Below are 21,361 nucleotides of genomic sequence, written 5' to 3' on the forward strand. Positions count from 1 at the left end.
CTCCTGTTCTCCTGTGCCGCTCACCCGCTGCTGCCTCTGCATAGAAAACCAAATGTTTTGTCTCACTGTGGTTGATTTCGAATGCCAGGCTCTCAAAATCCAGTGGTTGGTGTGGCTTAACCAACAGGTAAGGCGTTGAGCTGACATAGGAAGGAACATCAACACCTAAGGAATGGGAACAGATTGGGGTATTTTTCATCCACATCATCACACCTTTACAATAGCTAAAGTCATATGCCAGCTTAAGCTAAGTCTTCATGGGACACAGAAGGAGAAACTACTCCTTTCAAATATAATTTCAAGACCTGTGAATCAAGATGCTTGCTTATGGCCTAGAGAGCACCAAGTATTGCATCATGAAAATTAACAAGCAAACATGCTGCATTTCATTATTTCATCTGCGTGAGCACTTCACTGTGTCTAATTCTGTTCATCTAAAATTATAAACAAACTTACCCTGATATAATCTAATTTTCATCATAGACGCCAAATTCTGTTCTGCTGGGCAACAAATTGGCTTAAGATAATTCTGTCTTTAGAAAATATAGTTGTAATCAACGGATTTATAGTTTAATAAAGTCTCGTGATATATCTGTGCCCTATAGCTTACAGAGCTTTATTTTCAGTTCAGTGCTCCCATTAGTCTAATTTAGGTTTATTGGTACAATCATTAGATGTAAGATATGCGCTTTTATTTGTAACCAACAAGGAGTGTCAACGTGAGATATGGAAAGAAACAGAAACCAATTATGAGGCATTTGGCTGCAAAGCTGTTGATGGATGCTATCTAGGGATAGCAATGAGATGAGAGCAATGAGATCCTGTGTTTTGTCTAGAATTTGGAAGGGGCAGGGGACAGTGAGAATATGTAGGGTCCCAACTAGAAAAAGTGAGGTGATTTTAATCTGAAAAAAAAAAAAAGTTTTTCCCCAAAATCTTTTTACTTTCCTTTTTCCCTCCCAGGCAGGTCTAAACTGTAATTTCTGAACGCTGTGGTGTTCAGCAGCTCTCCCATACATATGGATGGGGAGAATTAATTGCATCTTATTTGTGGACATATTTAAGCAAGAGAGAAGAGGGAAGGCTAATTGGAAATCTTTCTCATGTGGTTTGTCTGTTTGCATGTGTGTGTTTTAGTTTCTCATGCATTTGTTTACCTACCTGCTTGTACGCAGAAGAGTGAACCTGTTAGGTTTTGCTTTTTATGGTTTTCAGAAGAGCTTTTTGTTTTATTAAGGAAAGTCACATGCCCGCAGCTCACTCAGCTTCTTTCTTGTCTGGGTAAACCGGTAGAAATAATTTATTGGGCTCACATAGAAAAAATAAGCAGTAGGGAAAAACCATAAGACAAATGAGGTGAAAAGCAGTTATACAAAGGGAAAGAATGAAGAATAGTATTTTTTTCTCCCAAAAGTTTGATGGTGTGAGGGAGTGTGAGGGCATCCCCAGATAAACCAAGAAGCTTTAGCCTCAGTTTAGATGAAAGGGAGGGGCAAGTACATCTTTAGCTGTGGCCAGTTGCTCTTTTGTGTAGGAAACAAAGCCCGAAAACCTAAACTAAACTACTGTTTTCTACGCAAATTTGTTGATTTCTTCTCAGTATTTTACTACTGCCTCCTTCTTTAAAATAGGTTGTTGGGTTTTGTTGGTGGTGTATGGCTAAGCACAACAAAAAGTGCCCCAGTTCTGGATTTCGGGGCGGGCAGCGTGTGCTGGCGATCGGTGCCAGCGTTCCCTGGGAGTGCTGCAAACAATCTCCACGCCACTGCTTTGATTTCGGAAGGGGAATGATTTATGTCCGTGCCCAGAGCAGGGAGTGCGTTGGAGGAAATAGCGGTGTGTGAGCAAACGGACACGTGGTAAGCGGCTGTGGAGCTGGGTCATTTATAACACATCGGTGAGATTCGGTGTGACAATTCTGCAGGTTGCTCAAAATCCTGAGCAGGTGTGCACACGGCTGGGGGTTTCTAGCTGGCTGACTGCGTGTGATCGGGATGAAAGTATGTGTACTTTTATTTTAAGAGTGTGTAGAAAGCGAGGATGTGTGGACATGCTCTGCTGTAGGATCTTCGACTGGTGGTTTATCCCCGTTTCAAGGGGGATTGAAAGGGGCTGTTGTCTTCCGTAGGTATATACATTTTAGCATTGACTAAAAGCCCGTGACTAAAGGTGGGCGGCCTGAGAAGGAGCAATCCCTCGTGGTTACTGTGGCACCCATCAGCAGGACGGACACGGCTGAGCTGTGAGGGACGTGCGGCCGTACGGGCGGCTCTCGCGCTGCGGCCCTCTCACCAAGACACACTGAGGAAAAATGGTGTGTGGGCTCCAGCCGGGACCGAAGGCTTGTGCTGACAGGACAGGGAGACCTTATCTCTGGTGTAATGGGAGGTAACGGGGGGTATGTCGGGCACCAGCTTCCCGTTCTGCCCCCCTGCCCCACCTCCCATGCTTTTGGATTGAAGAGAGGGTTTCTCCAGTTAGAAAGCTGCGTTTCACAGGGACAGGAACCAAGAGACAGTTCATTTCTGTGGAGGGTTGCTATAAATAGCTTGCTCTGTTAACATACATTCTTTCACCAAATGAATCCTACAAACAGGGTTTTGTTCCAAGCCCACAGAATACTTTCTATGCCCTCGTCGCTTCGCGCGTGCTCATTCGGACACCGGCTCTTCCCCCTCTACACGAGAGGTAAACCTGCCCCTTGTGCAGTGAGGCTTGTGTAGCCTCCATAAATGTTCCTCTTTCATTTTTTCCATCACTGATAGCAAAGGACCACTGGGCGTGTGTGTTGTTAAGGCAAATGGGGCGGAACTTGCTGGAGCCTGTGCTCGCTGCTGGTTCAAATTTGGACCTCCTCGTCATGCTTCGTGCCGCCCGGATCTCTCCGAATGCTGCAGCCTTGGTCAGAAGCTGCAGCTACTGCAGACCTTGAGAGCTGCGCTGGGCTTTTAGGAAGCTTGTAATTGCTCCGCTGTGGATACTTGAGTGAGAAAGAGCTTCCCCAGGAGAAAAATGTCTTCTGTTACTGCTGGAGCAACGCGAATGCTGCGGAGATAAGCAGTCCCAGCTGTATGGCACATCTATAAGTACCAAGAAACTACAGCTTTCATTTTCTTCCTCTTCTGTAGGCCTAGCGCTGGAAATCCTCTCCTTGGGAGAAGGCTTTCAACTTCCATTTAAATCTGTGGTTTTTTTTTGAGCTGGGCTGTCTGAAGCCCAGCCCATGGCCCTTCCCCACTGCTGAAATGTTATCAGAGCTGGGCAATGAGACCTCGAGGTGTCTGCCTGGAAAAGGGACGCAAGTGGGAGTTCAGAGGGTTGATAAAACATCTGTGTTTATGAAGAAGCATACCCTTAGTCTGCCCTTTTTAAATCTATCTGTCTGCTTGTGGGGACCGTACTGTTTCCACTCCCCATGATGAGGTCGAACGCTTCCTTTTCTCGATGCACTGTCATGTGTGCGGTGCTTCAAAGCACTTCCTACGACCCTGTGTCTATGCAGGTGGGTTAAAAGTAGAGACAAGCCATGGATGAGCATGTGTGTGACAAGGGGAGGGGAAGATGACACAATAAATTGGTTGTCATCAGTGGCCACAGCTGCGGGGCATGGAGAAAAGGGTTTGTGGATGTGACAGGTAGAGGTTCCACACAGGCTTCCCAGCTGCAGTGCCAGTGGCATTGTAGGGCTGTGGTAGTCCCAAATTCTGTTGACACTCTGCCATGAGATGTAAGCATACACGTGAGAGAAGTGAACTTGACATTTTTGGCACGTGTCGGTTGTTTTTAAAACGTGGCTATCGATCTATTGATTTAGTGGCTCCTGTAGCTGCTGCTGGTGATGTTTGCTGCTGAAATCCACACAGCTGACCCTTGCAGCTACTCCCAGATTGTGCTAATGACTTTTGGAGGGGAAATTAATGAGCTTGCTTTCATACTCAAAAAAAAAAAAAAAAAAAAAGTGTTGCCTCTTTGTGGTTCTTAGGCACATATCCCCCTTGTTTCCCAGGGGCTTGTTACGGATCTGTACTCGCAGGGACCGTACCATCAGCCCGTACCACGCATACATTTTCCAGAATTCATAACTCGGTGCCTTTGCGGCTGCAGCCGCGCACGTGCTGCTCTGAATGCTCCTTCTCAGATGTCCCTGCTCCTGGTGGCCCCGTGCCACAGCCGGTGAATGGCACGCCTTGTGCTCCGCGGGGCGGTTTCTAGGGCAAAATCGAACGTGACATTTCCAAAACGCACGGGTCCAAACTAGTTTCAGCACTAAGAAGCAGAGCCCGCGAGTGCTTTCTGTGTGTTGTTTCTTGCCTTATTCTCAGCGATTTACAGTCTCTCTTATGGTGGGGAGCACAGAGGCTGAATGTGCTTTTATAAATCCCGTTTACATCTGCAGAACTGTCCCAGGATGGGGTTCCCTGCTTTTTGGCTAGCAGACATGGTGAGAGCTGCCAGCCCCATTCCTCAGCCCACTCCCTGCCGCACTCATCCCCGGGGTGGTCGCGGGCACATTGGGAGCAGGCAGTGACCCAGATGCGCTGCTCCCAACGTGCCCTTTGCTTCCAGCGCTGGACACAACGGTGAATTCGACACACGGTTAAGCACACGTTTGTCACCAGGCTGAAATGCACATCCCCAGTATTACACGGGCTGTTGTACCAGCAGGGTGACTGCCGACACGGGTAGCTGCTGGCCTGCCCTGCGAGGCACGGGGCCACGTGGGTGCTGCCCACGCAGCAGGGAGCAGGTTGTCATGCTGTGGGGTGCCGAAGCTGACGTAGCCCACTTCCTCAGAGAGGTTAAGCACTGTTGTAAAGGCTCTGAAATATATTACAAATAGCAGTGTTGTGCTTTGGCATCCATTTCTGTATTGCAACTTTTTTTTCTTTTTTTCTTTTTTTTCTTTTTTTCTTTTAACTGCTTAAACTTTCCATGGGGTTAGCAGGCAAGCATTTTGCTACTGTGGGCTTCGCTAGCTGAAACGGTACAAAAAAGGAACCAGGGCAGAGCCCTTTTTCCACTTCTGTGTTTGGCAGGAGATACAGGGCAGCGCTTTTCCTCAAATCATAGTCTTCTGACTACAATTTCATTTTGGGTTCCTTCATCTACAGACAGATCTATTGCATTTATATACATAAAAATTTGTTATATACAAATATTCTTTCATATATGTATGTATATATACACATATACATGTAAAAAGTCATCACAGAGTCATAGCTGTATAGATGTACATCTATGTGATTCTTACAGCTGGAACAGAAAACTAGTCCTCTCTCTCCTTGCCCAAGCTATAATCTCAATTGGGCTTTCTTCACTTCTTTGTGGATCCCAACTCATGAAGAGTCATTCAGCATGGCTAAACAGTTACCCATTGATACAGCTCCACCTGCAGCTCTCCCCATTATCTCCCGTCTCTGTTGCCATGGACAACACCAGGGTCCCTCAGCGAGGCCAAAATCTGCATGTGTCCATCTCCAAGTTCCCTATGTCTTCGATCAGAGATCAGTGGATTCCTCCCGTGTGATGTCTCTTCACAAATGCCCTCTGCTCTCCAGACCATGCTGATGAAATTCACATCCAAGTGCTCATTTGATGTATGAATTACTGCAGCATCCTTTTCTCTGCCCTCTACAGATTATAGTTCTGCCTGTCCAGAATATCTTTGCTAAGGGAATTTGTCCAGCTCCCTCATTTCTTAAGTGTAGCCTCCCTTGCTCGTTCCTCAGTTGACTCCTTTATGCACACCAGCTGCCTGTCTTCAACCCCAAAGCCTTCTTCTCCATCTCTGCTTTCCACCTGTCCTTCAGGTCTCCGAGGTCTCCTCCTGCCACCCATGCTGCCAGTCTCTCCAGCGGGTACAAGTTGCTTTCCAAATGGCATCTGTGGGTTCTCTGCAGACCTCACACGCCCCGTTAACGTTGGCAAGACTACTTCATTGTTGTCCTCCAGGTCTTTCCGTCAAAGTGCTCTTTCCTTGGGATGCTTCCAAAGGCCCTGGGGCTGCCAGCATGCCGAGGCTGGCTGGCTCTTGCGCTTGCCCTTTCTTGCGTTGCACAAGGGGGTTTATATCCACCAATTTTCAGCTGGTTTCGGGGCAATGCAGAGTCCCTGCTCCGGGCCCTTCACGATCCGTGTTCACGTTGAGTGTGGCCCTTCCCTTGTGCAGCCGGCAGCTTGGAGGAGTGTTAGACCTTGCTGAGATTAAGCCCGTAGCCAACACCCCCTGCCACGGCAGGCTTGCAGAAATAGGCCAGGCGTGCGCGGCAGCAGCGGCGGCGTAGCCATGGCAATGCGAACAGGCCGCGGTGGTGGGCGGGCAGGCTGGGGCAGGCCGGCATGGCAAGGGGGTCGGGCTGGGGAGGGGGCTCGGTGCCCACAAACATCTCTGCTTTCCCCCAGCTGCGTCGGTGGCCTAAGAAAAAGAAAAGCATTCATGCTGGAGATGCTGCGTGAGCGGGGATGCGACCTAGGTGGTCACTCACATTCCCTTTAATCCCACGGCTCTGTTTTAACACAGAGAGATGGTTTCTCCCTTTCTGTTTTCCGGGCGCTCAGGCGTACGCTGATCTTCTGCTGATACCGACAGAAGGTCTCTGAATATCAAGAAACCAGAATACCCTCATTAGGGATCCGCTCTGAGGATGTGAGAGTAATATATTGCTGCTAGAGACGGGGCCGGCTTTGTGCAGCAGTAAAACAAGAATATTAAACAGGAAGCCAATGACACTCCTGAAACATGCATGAGACAGTCATCCAGATGCTGTTCTGGGAGACAGCACAGCCCTCCAGCCTTACATCTACGCTACTCCTTTCTTATTTTTTCTACGCTGCATCTGCGGGGTTGGGGGCGGGGTGGGGGCGCAGCGAGGGGAAAGCCGGATTTTCAGCCTGGTTTCCTGAGGAAGCGGGGGCGAGGCTGTCAGCGGTGCGTCTGCGGCTCAGGCCTCATCTCTACAGCTTGCCAGGCTGTCACCATCCAGGGAGGGGGCTTCTGCCCCCGGCACCCTCCTGGCCGGCCGCCGGCGCTGCCCCGCTGATGCCGATGGGCACCGGGGCACGGAGGCTGCAGCCGGTGACGTGGGGGAGCTTCGTGCCGGAGGAGCTCACGTTGTCCATCTGGAGTCACGATTTCCTTGGGTGGTGAACCCCCGGCTGCCCCAAGCAAGCTGGAAATCCAGGTTCGTTAGCTCTCCCCCCACAGGCTTTTGCTTAATCTTTAAAGCAAGGGAGTAGGGGGTGTTGCTGAGCAATACTGCTCAGCATAAAAATGCTCAGTTAAATCCATAGGATATTTCAGCAAAATACGGGCTTTTGTGTGGCTTTTGTGTTGCAGAGGGGTTTGTATTAATATAGCACGATCCTGGAATTACAAGAGCCCCGCGTTTGTTCTGGTTCATGCTGGGACACTTGCTTTCGAAGGAGGGACCTGATGGATTTGAGAACAGCGTGAAGGAATAAAGACTTGATCTGCACTCCAGGCTGAAGCATTATGTCACTGCAAAATCTTTTCATTTGTACTTCTGCTGTGTTGTCCTGAGGATTTAATTTCCTGTTTTTCATTATGTGGGAGTCTTTTTTGGAAGCTAGTAGAGAGCAGGGGGTTTTTTTTGGAAAGTAAACTGTCAAAATACAGTGACTTTTTTTTTGTGTTGTTTTTCCACTTTCCTGAATCCAGAACTTGCCAACATGAAATTTAATTATGAAAATAAATAAATGAGTAAATAAGAAAATCAGTGAAGTAACATGGAGACAGCGCTCTTCTTTCCCTTTTTTCCCCCCGCAGCCCGCCAGCAGCTTTACATAGGTTTTCACACCAGTGCTTCTCTAACTTAAAGCTCTTATTCCTTCCTTGCTTCATGCCGTGTGACAAGCAAGGACCTTCTTTATTTGCTTTATGATACTTGTCTGATTAGAAAATGTTGTGTTGTTTTATTTGTCATATCCCTCAAGTTACAGTATTTTGAAACTTCCAGAAAGATAAGGAGTATTTATTTATTTTGAAATTTTCAGAAAGGTAAAAACAGATCAGGCAAAAAGGCTCTCCAGAGCAATCCTTTAAAAACACCAGACCGACACTGCAGCTGATGGGTTGTAACTGCTGGGCTTCCTTTTTGGGGACGGAAGGTGGGCTGAGAGGATGTTTTTTTCGTAGGTTTGCTCTACTCATCTGATCTTGGATTTGATAAGCTCCACGATTTTAAAACTCTGACCTCCTTTTTTTCCCCATCCTTGTGTCTTAAAAGGCTAACGTGAAGAGGGCGAAAAGGAAACAGTTTGTTTTCAGCTTGTCGTTGTTAATCATTAGTTTACAGTGCAGTGTTTTCATTGCTTGCCTTTTAATCCCATTGCTGTATTCTTTTCTTGTACTGTTTACTTTTTCCTTTACAGGCTTTCTTTGATACAGAAATAAGTTTACAAATAGCTTGTTCTCACAAAATTTCAGCACTTTTTCAACATTTTCTCTTCAGCATCAGGCAGTGGGACCACGTGTAGGTGGCGGGGCGCCTGCTGAGATCGGGTGCTTGGGCTCCACCAGCCCCAGCCCGCCCAGCCTGTGGGTTCCTTGCAGAAAAGTGCTGCTCCTTTGTGTCGCTCCAGGGTAATTTCTGAATTACAGTAGTTAGGAAAACCAAATGTGCAAACTATTTTTTTTCCACAGTCAAGGACATAGCACAGGAAGCCACAATAATCTGTGCACATGGATGGGGCCCTGCGCTGCGGGTTCAGTTTCCAGCTGTCTCGTGGCGTGCTCCGTGTAGCTCACACACCGCTCAACCTCTTTGCTTTGCTTTGCTTTACTGCACGGGATGAAGAACGGCACTTGCCACGTGCTGGCCTGGAGATGAGTCAATCCTGTGAGGTTGGGCTGTGCTCAGAAATGTCAGGTAGCTTGTTCTGGGGTGATTAATCCATTAAAGCATTGCACAGACATACCTAATCCTATCGACTGACTGAACTACAAGGAGTCCTTAGTTATACACAGGACCCCTTTCACCTCCAGTGTTTCCTAAGAATACAGGATAGCTGCTCGATTCTGCATAAGTTTAAAGCCTTGAAGTAAATTGGCCATGACTTGAGACCGTTTTTTCCCATGGGTGTATTTTTTGTGATTTCTTGCACAGAAATGGGAATGGCTGACACTGGGGGCGCTGCAACCTTAGCATATTTCTTCTACATACAGCGTACATGCATGCATTCATTTTTGTTGTACAGCATGGCTATAATGTCCTAAATGTTCTAAAAGCCTGCATTATGCTGGCTGCTGTTTTTCTTGCTGTTCTTTTTTCCCCTTTCCTGGTCCCAGAAACAGTCCCCATGTGTCACAGGGACACGAGGCAGCGTGGGCTGGCAGGCCGGGGGTGCAGGGGAGGGATGCGTGCTGCCTGCAGTGGCCTCACACCCTCCCTCAGCTCCAGCCATACCCAGCAGCATTCTTGAGAGCCAGCTAAGAGGGTCAGGGAGTGCAATCTATTCTTAGGACTATGGGACCCATTCATTTCTTAAAAATAAAAAATAAAATTGTTTGGTGCAGAGCACTTCTCATTTTTCTGTAGAGAGAAATGCGAGCACTCTTCCCACAATTAATGAAGTCATTTTCCTACAGTTTTGAGAACTGAAGTACATCTCTGCCATCACATGCCCCTTGTATATTAATGGGATTTTTCAGCCTCGGTGCCTGCCCCATTGGGCTGGCTGGAGGTTCCCCCGTGGATGGCTCAGTCCAGGTGGTTGTGGGTGCCTGACACAGAGGCTGACCAGTCCCATGGCATGGGTGAGGTATGTGGCACACAAGTTGGCTTCCAGCTTAAAAAGGCAGCTAGAAGACACGATTGCTTCTCTTTTAGGCAGTGTGGATGCCAAAGCTTTGGGGAACTTCCCAGATTTTGAAAGGCAGGATTCATGAGCAGTCTTGCATGCCTTTCAATCACCAGTACCCCTCCTCTTTCCTTCTCATGCTAGAGCCCTCTTCCGCTTGCTCATGACACCTCCTAGTTGTCCCATGATGTATTTCATAATGCTTTTGCATCTTATATGTATCTGCCCTCAATATTTCTCTTTAAAGATTTGCACACTTCTACCTGTATTAGCCCTTCCCACGCCATAGTGCTTAGTTAGGTGCCTCCTTTCTGCATTCAGGTCCTGGCTCCGTGGTGTTTTCTGCTTTCTCGGTGGCCTGTAGCTGTTTGGTTACAAAGCAAGTTGATGCCTAGGAAAGCAGCAGAAAGATTCGGTTTAGTTTAGCCTGAAAGTTGAGAGGGAAAAAGGAACTAGTGTCAGCAGTACGGAGCTGGCAACATCAACTGTGTCAGCGAGGGGCTGAAGCTCTCTTTGGTAGCGAAGCATCGCAGGGAAAAGGAAACCACGCAGCGTGCTTGGGCAGGGCTGGTAGGAAAGGATGTGCAGGATATAGGGACCCGCTGACAGCAGCACATACACTAAGGATGAGTCAGTAGATCTGGTGCACGAGGAGATTTGAGTGGCACGGAGAAGAAGCAGTTTAGCTTATAATCTTTAACACAGTTTTGTGCTGTGGGTTTGGTTTGTTGGTTGTTTTTTTTTTTTCTTTTTTTCTTTTTTTCTTTTCGTAAAACTAGAAGCTGAAGCAAAGCCTCTTTATTCTCCCGAAGTCTTTTTCCCCCCTCTTTCCTGCTTCTCAGGACTTGCTGGCACTGTGAAAGTGACCTTGGATCTGTTCGGAGAGTTCCTCCTGCTCCAAACGGGAAGGGCAGCAGTTTGAGAGACGTGGTTTTTACAGAGCTGCAAGTTTGATGGTTTTGTTTTGGTGGTACGAACTTTCTTTGGGACTCTAGGAGAGGGACCTGGTTATCCGTATTTATGTCCTGTAAATGCACAAAGCTTTCAGGTGGCTGTTTCAGATACCCAGTGAGGTTCAGGAGGCAGATGCAGGGTGCCTGCCCTGCTGTGCAGCCACCATCCTCTTTCAAATTCTGTCACACAGGAGGAGGAATCAACCAGAATCGTAATGTTTGGTTTTAGCAGAGTCTTGCAATGGTGTTGCTGTCTCTTTTCCTCTGCAGATGCCCAGGGCCGTGCCTGTCCTAGTTGCACAAGTTGCTTTTTGCAGGAGCTCCTGCCTCAGCTCCCCCCGATGCTGGCTGGGCTTCCTTGTGTCATGCGCGGCTCCCTGGGTCTCCCCCCCCAGCAAGGAAGAGGCTCGGGGTAACAGTGAGGCTTCTGTCCCTGTCTAAGAGCAAGCCTATAAGCTTCCTTTAAACTTTAAACGTTTTATTGTTGGAAAGCTTTCAGATGTTCACTGGATAAGGGGTCTTTATATATAATCTGGCATCGCACAGTAAAAGATTGCTTTATGTAAGCTAAGTTTAAGATGTGCAGTCCCTTTATAAGCTCGTCATATAAACTCAGCATGCAGAAAATTTTTTTCTTCTAGTGTTCAACATTGCTTTTTAAAAGGGTTTTCTAAGAGGTTTTTGATATTATTACTTTTTTTTTTTTTTTTTTTAAATAAGATTAGAAATTTTAAGGAGGAAATATCAGGAAAATGCTGCACCCCAGGCAAAATTGAGCACGCCTCTGTGCGTTTGTTCAAATGTGTCAGCAACCTCCTGTAGAGTCCTCAACCTGCTCTAAGGGACTCCAGACCTTGGTACTGTAGGGCCAGAGCAACCCACTACTGAAAAGTACTTCCTCGATTAATTCATGGCCCAAAACCTCCTTGGTATGGTGTGTAGCATAATGAACACAAATTATGTTAGAACATTAGAAAAAGGAAGACTATTGCTTGGCAGAGTAACCGACATTTCCTTTACAAACTGGATCTAGCTAATTTACAGATCACGCACCCTGGTCCAGGGACTTTCATTTGTAAAGTGTTCTCCAAACAGAAAACTTTCTTCTTCCCAATTTTTACCAGGTACCATTGAAGCCCAGGAACCAGGGATGCGTGGTTCTACTCAAGGTTTGAAAAGGCAGCAACAAAAACATGTCACTAGTAGAAAACTGTCAGATGTTTATCATCATCTGGATTTCATTCTGTGCCTGAGTATCACAAAGTGAATTGCATGTACTGGGATCCATCTGAAAATTATTTATGACTTCAGCCAGTCGCTTCCTCCAGCTGGGCCAAGCCTGCGTGCAAACTGCAACACCTGCAGCGTGTACCAGACCAGAATCCTTCACGAAACTGCTTTAATGCCTTAAATCATGGCTTTATCTGTTTCATACAGTGGGTAAACTGTCACGGAAGGATTTTTGCTCTAATGGAAATCAGTTTTTGTTTGTGGGTTCTTGTCTAGGTTTGTTCACTGTGGACTTGTTCCAGAGATCCTGGAAGTTGGTGGGTGTTAATGGATTTTGGCATGGAGGCTTGGAAAAAAGAAGCAGTTAACTGTGTCTGCTGTCAGTGATTTCTCTTTTGCCAGTGGTAATAAACTTAATTCTGATCCCAGTATGAACTGACAAAAACATATCTGAAAAACTCATGAGGGTAAACAGGGGTTTGTCTCATAAAGCCCGCAAAGTAAGGAAACAAACGTGCTGGTGACGTGATTCTACTCACCGCATCGTGTTTCACACAATACTTTCCTCTGCACAGAAAGAAGGCAACTTTTGCAGAAAGCTACATAAAAGCACCACTAGTATATGTGCAACGCTGCAGGGGGGGGTGGCTTTTTGTTGTTTTTTTTTTTTTTTTTTCAGTAAAAAATTCCAATTTGTTGAAGCTGATGCTGCTTACAGGAAATGGCTGTTCTTGGCAGACAATAAGCCTGATTATCTCCCAAGACTACTTTTTTTTTTTTTTTTTAAGTTTCAAATAAAGTCTCTTCTTTGAGACTCAGAGCAATTTCTCCCATCTGGTGGTTTGCTAAGTGTTTTACCATGCCATGCCATTTAGGAGAAGATGCTTGGACAGCTTTGGTATGTGTGACACGGTTTGGGGTGACCCTGCTGTAAGCGTTTTGGGCTGGGACGGGAAGCAAATCACAGCAACTTGCGGGAAGCTGATGTTGCTTAAACCTAATCCCATTCATTTGATTGTACTTTAAACAGCCTCGTTTTGTGTTTGATTTTAGATGGCAAGTGGAAGGAGAGCTCCATGTGATTTTGTCCAGCAAAGGTTTTCATTCTCAATGTTTTTCCTTCTGCGCCACTTCTAATGTTCATTTATTTGCACCTCCTATGCTGTTTTCTCCAAAGGTCAGCAAAGCTTTCTGAGAAGTGCTGGTCAGATACTGTAGCTAAGTAACATTATCCAAAGCCCTCAAGGAAGAGGCTCAATGTTCCTTCTACGTAGTTAGGTAGAAGGAAAATCGTTAAGGCTGAAGCTGAGGTCTGCACAGCCCCTAGACTGAATGCAAAGAAAGAGCGAGGAGTCTTTGGGTTTCTCATACACAGTTTCTCCAAGGGCTTGGACAGGGCTCCTTCAGCATGTACTAAGGCGCTTCCATCCAGTTGGTCTTAATGCTGGCTGCTTCTCCATCCTCATGTGCACAGACATTTGTGCAGGGGTGTGGGAACAAGGCTGGGGCCGTGTCCAGAAGCTACAAACACAGGGGGGCTCTGCCCCCTTTGGCAGCACTGCCAGCCTCTGCCTGTCAGGGATTGGTGGCTCCAACAGCGTGGAGTACAGAGTTTCCCCGTACGTGTCGCTTCACTGGCTTGGTGCAAGAGAAAATAATGAGCTAAGCTCGAGCTGAGGTGCTGCTGGACTGACTCGAACTTGGCTCCTCTCTTAAGCTCCCAACTTTTCTCTATGCAGATGTTATCCAATTAGTTGGGAGGCAGGAGCAGTTTCTTGACTCAATTTTGCTTTCCAGGCCAAATGCCTGGAAGCTAAGGAGGGAAACGGATGGTACTGGAATAATAACCACCTTCCCCGAGCCTGAGCAGAGTGGTTAAGACCCATCTTTTTTTCAGTGTTATTACGAATTCTGCAAAGCTGTACAATAGATGTTGGGGGAGGAGGCTTTGCTGTGTTTTTTTTTTCTTTATTCCTTGATGCATCCAGGATTTCTTTTTTTTCAACCACTAAGCTAAGAAAGCAAGCAGGGAAGAATACGCTGTGATTTGCAGTTGTGTGATTAAAAACGTTTATTCCTTTAACCTCTCACAAAAAACGTCTTCTGATTTTTAATGTCTTTTTTTCCTTTCTCTCCCCACCCTGACTTCTTCAGCCAGAATGACATTTCAGCCTTATGAAATCAGCGGTCTGCTTTCTTATCGGGATTTAGAACAGCATAACCCAGTTGCCATGATTTTGAAGAATTACTTGCTTATTCCTTAAGAGCAGTTTTATTTTCCCAGCTTCTTTTCACGGAACAAGGACCAGTGAAAGCAATTTGAGCGGAGAAGCCATGCCCCCTTCTCCAGCATCCCTCACAAAAGGCACTGCTGCAAAGATCTGCTGCTGCTGCTGCAGCTGGGGCGGGTTTTCTCCATCAATAATGCAGGCCCTGAAGTCAGCTGTGTGCAGTTGTAAAGTTACTCATTCAGCAGTAATTTCACAAATGCCTCTCTCGTGGAAAATTCAGCCATGTACTTGGGGGGAGGAATGTGAGCGTTTCTGAAAGCAGGTCAAATTCAGTCTGACCTCACTGGTTTGGACAGCAGGACACTGAAATGTGTGCCCTCCTCTGCTGCACACTCACCGTTCCCAAACCTGAGCACCAGCAAAACCATAGCTCCTCCATCTTCCAGGCGCCTCCAAAAGAAATGTTTTAACATCATTGTTAGCCCGTGCTCCGCGAGCTGCTCTTTCAAAGATTTCGCCTTGAGGGGAAATAAGGAGTTGCTGTCATTTGAAATTTACTCAGCATTGGCTAAACGATGGCATTTGTCACTTCTGCTCTGCGTGTTGTTCAAACCGGCCCTCGTGCGTGTCAGGCTGGATGCTGTGTTTGCTTACTTGCTCTCCGTCTTTGTTCCTCAGGAAAGCAGGGGGCAATTAATATCGCCTAAAAACGTGGCGTGGCACAACCCTTTTTTTCTTTGTGTACCTTTCACACGCGGATGCCGTCGAGAGCGTTACGCGCATCCCGTTTCAAAAGCACTTCGGTGAAGCAAAATCACTAGGAGACACTGACCGATTTTTTAGGAATGGATCTGAAATAATTGGCACGCTTGCTTTATGCCGCAGCTTGCTTCGTGCTGCTGACCTTGTATCCCTGACGTCTGAATCACTGTCATGTCGGTGACAGTGATGTGTCTGAGCAGTCCGAAGGAATCCTGCAATTACTTTAATATTTTGCATAATGCTGGTGGAATTTCATGATTTGTTGTGAGGGTATCACATCCAATTACCTCATTAATTAAAACGGGGAAAATAGTGGAAGTTTGGCGCTACGTGCCAGGAGAGTGAGAAAGAAGTGTAATGTCATTTGTGATGTCCTAGTCACTAATTTTTTCTTTCCCTTTCTCTCTCACTTTACAGGGCATGTTTCTGAGCCATTTTTGAGGAAATGTGGTGAAAGTCAACTTGCTCTCTTTTGGGGGAAAATTCTGGTAAGTCTTGATCACTTTTGGGTTTCAATGGCAAATTCAGACAGATTGTTTTAACATTTATTTCAGTTTTATTTTATTTTTTCACTTGATGGGAAACGCAGCTCACAGAGATGTAGCTGATTACACGTATTTTTCTTCCTCCGGTATGGGGGCTCACAGTGGGAGAAGCACTGACAGAAAGCAGCATGCTGGGCCTCAAGGCAAGGAATGCAGTTTCATTTGCTCCAGTGGCATCTGCTTATTGTGTTTGTAGCTGTTATATTCAGCTGAAGAGTGGTTGAGCTAAAATCTATAGTAGAAGAAACACAAAGCCTAACTGAAAAACAAGAAGAAGAAAAAAAAAAAAAAGGGCGTGGTAGAGCTATAAACAATGAGGAGAAAAATAGTAATGGAGGGGGAGCACATACCTCCCAAAGCAGTGGGGGTGTGCAGCCACTGGGAAATCTCCCTCTAGGGAACCTGCTTTGGCAGGGGGGTTGGACCTGGTGATCTCTGGAGGTCCCTTCCAACCCCTTCAATTCTGTGTTTCTGTGAAATCTGTCTGTTCCCAGAGCATCTGACCAGCATGCTTGCCTCTAGCTTCCACGTGGAGCCAGGACGTTTTGCTTATTGCTGTGAGATACGGAGGCAATCAATGCCCCAGTGTGATGTACCAGCTTTCATATTCCTCCTTTCCATCCCACATGGCAAACTTTGCTGCTTCTCTGGTTGGTCTCTGGACACCACACTTCCAGAGGCTTCTGGTCCTACAGGTGCTGTGGGATCATGGCGTGTTGTGGGTGATGTGTCTGTGCTGCTCAGTCGTGCCCCTGGGAGGAGAAGGAGGCAGAGAAGAATGGAAGATAATTAGTGATGTGCCCCCAGCTAGAAGGGAGTAGTCCTGAGAAAACTCTTCCTAGTTTTCACTTATCTCCAGCCCAACCTGAAAAAAAACAAAACTGTTTTACATTAGTTTGTAGATTCACCTTGCTTTTTCCCCTTGGAGACTCAATGTATGCAGCTGTGGCTGGTGCCAGTTGATCACCATCGCCCTTGGGAAAAAAAAAAGCCTGCAGAAGATTATGTCCTTTCTTTCCCTTGGCCGAGCAGGGTCTTGGACAGAAATTTTTTCTTCAGCCAGCGTGTGCAGATTGCAGATGAAAACTGGCTTCTTCTCCACTGGCAGAAGACTTCAGAGTAAGATGGCCTGCAGGGGTAGAAAACTGAAAATCAAAGAGTGGCTCTGTGAGAACACTTATTCTTTTCTGCGATTTAAAACAAACAATAACCAACAAAAAAAAAACAACAACAACCAACACCGCAAAACAGATGTTGTTACATCATACAGAAGGATCAGGATTAGCTAGCAGATGTTTAAGTGTAGATCATTTAGCCTTCTGCAGCGTGGATAGTCTTAAAGATCAGAAAAGATGACCAAGATCAGAATTAAAAAAAAAAAAAAGTCAGCCAAAAGCATGAAACACCTTGTCCAACTGTACCTTGGTAAACCTTACCACAGACCTTTTAAGTATTTTTTTCTCTACAGTTTGGCTTTTTTGACAATTGCTCATGTTGTCAAGCTTACACTTATATCCCTATACAGGAAAATATGACTACAATTAATTACCTGGAATTTAGTTGTAGGCCCAAAGGTTAGCTATAGACCAGCAGCATGAATTCGTTAATCCATGAGATTTTGTGCAGACTTCTGTTACTGCAAGAGAAGATAGGAGGTATATCTAGTTTGCTTTTTGGTGACAAGAACTATACTTTGATACTGGAAGTTGTCCAGTGCCCTTACATATCGGCTGACCTCTGTGTGACAAAGCTATGGTGCTGTCAGGTCTAGAAGCAGCATTGTAATGCAAAAATGGTGTTGCTGTGTAACACAAAGGAAAATAAGTTTATGGGCAGCCCTGGTAGTCAGATTGTTGTGTTTAAATTTCCCTTCAAAGTTGCATCAGCTGAGACTGGTCTAGGCTCTGTGGTTAATGAAGAAACATAGCTCAAGAGCAGCAAGGGGAAAGGGATGAAAGAAACATGTTTATCAAAATCATAGAATAAATTTGGTGGAAGAAACTGATCCATATGGGGCATCTTCTCTGCCAGTGAGAGGGGTTTTGGAGAAGACCCTCCCAACCCCACATCAGGGAAGCTGCTTTCTGTGGCTCCAAAGCAATGTGGTGTCACATAGATGCAGCAAACTTGTCAGTGAGGGAAAAAACACAGTCCGGTTTACTGAGAGCCTACTTGCACAATGTTTCTCACCCTTTAGTTCGTGTCCAGACTTGGGGAGCGTGGCTGCTGACTTGGCTGAATCTCAAACTCAGGAGAAGGTTAGCTGACAAACTGATGCTCCTGAAAATCACCTGTTTCCCTGAGTTGCTCAGACATAACCTAATAAACGGAGACACTTCTCACTGCTGATTTTTGTACATACCCTGGAATTTCTTCAAGCCAGCCTGGAAATGAGTTTGTGGCACTCCATGCTCCAGGATTTTGCCCCAAAATTTAGTATTGTTTTCCATTATGATATGTAAACAGCCTCTGCAACTTTTGCATGTTTTCACAGCTGTTCCTTTCCTTCCTTCTACTTCAAATAGTTTGCAAGATCTCATTTTGAGGTAGAATAGTCAGGAACCTTGAGTTTCTTGTCTGTAAGGATCTCTGAAACATCTCCCCGCCCACTGTAGATTTCCCTATGGCATTCCAAATTCACAGAGACGTTAAAAATAATTGCAAAAATGCAAGGGAAGGAAATAGTTTTGACCAGCCTCTGTCCCTAAACCACTGAATCCAAGGACTGGGCACCAAGAGAACATTTTGAATTTATCCTGACATAGCATCTGAGCTTAGAGGCACAGAAGTCACTTATTCATCCTGGATCAAAGTCCTGGAAAAGGTCATGCAGGCTCCAGATCAAAAATTCATAATGGACGTAGGAGCTGATTAGAGAAGTATACTCGAATGCTGTGAGGGGAATCTTGACTGAATTCAAAACTCACTCAGCTGAGCTGATGATATCTTCCTGAGCAGTGTGAGTAGAGACCTCTTTTGATGAGATTTCTGTAAAGCAGCCTCGTGGATGTCAGAGCAGGTACTGCTCGGCACTTACGTATTTGACCCTTGTGTTGAACACCCGTGGTGTTTGGTGGGCAGTCATGGAGCCACCACCTCTCCGGCACATGAAATACTTACACAACTGCAAGGAGCCCCAGGAGTGCTTCCTGCTGCAGGTGTGATGCTGTACATTCGTCCTGTCTTACAGATTTACTCTTTCCAGGAACTGTGTGAATGCTTGAAGCACAGGTCTTGAAACTGAAAGTACACTTGGGAAATCCACTGCTCCTTTCAATCCGAATTTAGGCAGGGGCACCCTCCTAGATGCTGGGCTTTTGGATGTTGTTGAAATCAGAGATGCTGTGCTTCCATCTGAACACTTGTCAATACATTCAAAGCAACTGCACATCTTAAACAATGGTTTCAGCTATTTTTAGTTGCTCAGTTATATCATGGAAAATTTGTATTTCAGCTGCTAAGACACACCTCTGGTGTTTTGATGGTGTTTGTTTTTTTTTTTTTTGCCCATTAAGGGCAGTCAGATTTCCTCCCCTCTATTTTAAACAAATAAAAAAATTAGCAGGTAGTGCCTGCTTTGATTTTTAGAGATTATATGGAAACAACTTGTCAGTAACTTTATGCACACTAAGTTTGTTTGCCTGTAGAAAGATGGTGATGCTCTGCGCATTCCTGGGTGTCTGATTTCTGTGGCACAGTTATTTACATCCAGGACATCTACCAAAAATGCTATTGAATTTCTCGTGGTGATTCTTCTCACTTGTCAAGCTTCTGACATAAAGTATTACAGATCAACTGTGTATGATCTGCAAAGAGCTTGGAATAAGTGCTCTTATTGCAAAAATAACCCACCATAACTTGTACATCATTACCTGTATTCTGCCATGCCCACGAGAGGCTTTGCCAGAATCATTAGCTGTTCTTTGTAATTACGGTTGACCTGGTGTATTTTGGTCCTGTTTCTAGTAGCTTTTAGTTTTCCAGAGTAATTAATTTGGGCACTGACACACCTCACGATGTGCTTCTGTTGTGTAACTTCATTACGCCTTCCCGCTGGCTGCGGATTATCGTGCCTCTTTAGGAAGAAAAGTGTGTGGAAATTCACGAGCATTTAAAATATCTTGCTTTTTACTGAGATTTGCTACACTATGCTAGTAATTCCTCCAATTCTACTCTGTTTCTTTTCTTCCAGTCTCCTTCATCCCAAAGATGTGCATTTAGTAATGCATTTAGTTTAGCTGTTGGGGTTCTGGGGGGCTGAAGTTGAGGTGATCCAAAGAGAGTTGGTCTGTGGGCCATTCGTCTGGAGGACCCTCCTGAATTAGCCACTGGATAAGAATAAGGAAGGACTGGTAAGACAGCAAACAGTAGAGCACCACATGCTGCTGCACCCCCTGGCTTTCTTAGCTGGCTCAGCAGCAGAGACCTTTGAACCGTGGTGTTACGGCAACTCGGAGATCCATCACAGAATGCTGTAAGTGATAAACTGTTTTTCTGTGGTTTTGGGTTTTTGTTTTTGTTAACAAGCTCTCCAAACGCTCCACTGAAAGAAGAGCATTAAATTTGCAAATTCAGATGTTTGCTGTAGGGAGTGTTACATCAACTTTGCTCTTTTCTGCACGTGCTTCGGGGTGTTTTTGTCACTGCTCAGTTGATACAAAAGCTCCTGTTCCCTCACACTTGCATGTTCTTGTACCTTCTGTTCCCCTTCCTCCCCTCTGGAGGACTGAATAAAAATGTTTGTGCAATATGCTGTAGGGGTCACTGGCATCCAACCTGTTGTGAGCTCAGATTTAGATGCAGAGCAAACTTGCACCTGGTTTCACAGATTTAAGAGTAGGTCAGCTTGCAGCAGGGTGGTCCCGCCAACCTGGTAGCAGGATCCTGGGCATTGCGGGTGTAATCCCAAAGAAAGGAGTCAGTCACTAGGAAATAATACTTCTTTAGTGAGCCCTTGCAAATGGAGATTTTTTTTTTTCAGAGGTCAGTAATTTATTACTTGTTTTTTCAGAGGTTGGTAATTTGGTCGTCTTTGGGAGGAGTGTTTTGCAGAGGTCAAAATACAAAGATTTTGCCTTGCCACCTTACAGGCTTTTGGTCCAAATCACAAAATCTCTCAAGCTGCTCGAGGAGTGACCAGAGGCTTTTAACATGGACAAATCACTCCGATTTCCCATGCCTTGTTTCGGAATTAGCTTGAAAAAAAATCGTGCTGAAGTCATGCCAAAAATCCCAAACGGCAACAAAGTAAAGAAAAAAACCTCACAGCAAACATCCAGCCTGGAGAAGGTTGCCAGAGCTGGAAGCTGTGCCAAGTTTCTCATCAGGCAGCACCGGGGTCTCGGTAGGTAATGTTGCCACCCGGCAGCGACCCGTGTGAGAGGCGAGGAAGCAGGATCCGTGTGACGTGCGGCGCCGTGCATGGACCAGACCTGAGATTACCAGGACTAGCGAACGTGATTTCTGAGCATCAGATAAGGCGCTGACTGCAGATAAGACTCATGCTAACTGACTGCACATTGCAATACTAAATACATCTATAGATACAGACCAAGGTATGTGGACGGGTGTAAATTTCCCCTTCCTGACACGAGCACGCTATGTTTTGTAGTAGAGCCAAGGCACCAGCTTGTTTCTAGAGTTTCTTTTATGAAATCTTGGGAGGAAGGGGGTGGTTAATGTAATTCTCTCGACATTAATTCTGCCTCATCAATACTTCATGGATTTAATAGATTTTAGAGCTAAAATCATTTGGGAGATTGTTTTATCCGCCAAGCATAGCAGAGGCTGCTGAAGCTAAATGGAGGACAGGAGGCATCAG

At 45.8% G+C, this 21,361-nt stretch overlaps 1 protein-coding gene across 8 annotated transcripts in view; it reads left to right on the top strand.

The window, feature by feature from the left end:
- FYN (FYN proto-oncogene, Src family tyrosine kinase) overlaps window positions 1-21,361 on the top strand; it is a 129,377-nt gene that overhangs the window by 40,477 nt on the left and 67,539 nt on the right. For 6 of the 8 annotated variants that reach the window (XM_027454688.3, XM_027454689.3, XM_027454686.3 and 3 more), the window contains exon 2: window positions 15,413-15,483. The gene's annotated coding sequence lies outside the window, so the exon portion shown is untranslated. Of the gene's footprint in view, window positions 1-6,912; window positions 7,182-15,412; window positions 15,484-21,361 lie in introns of those variants that run through there. The other 2 variants (XM_005030139.6, XM_005030137.6) reach the window with 2 other exon arrangements.

Source organism: Anas platyrhynchos, chromosome 3 (assembly GCF_047663525.1).
Source record: "Anas platyrhynchos isolate ZD024472 breed Pekin duck chromosome 3, IASCAAS_PekinDuck_T2T, whole genome shotgun sequence".
In the NCBI taxonomy this organism is placed as follows: Eukaryota; Metazoa; Chordata; class Aves; order Anseriformes; family Anatidae; genus Anas; species Anas platyrhynchos.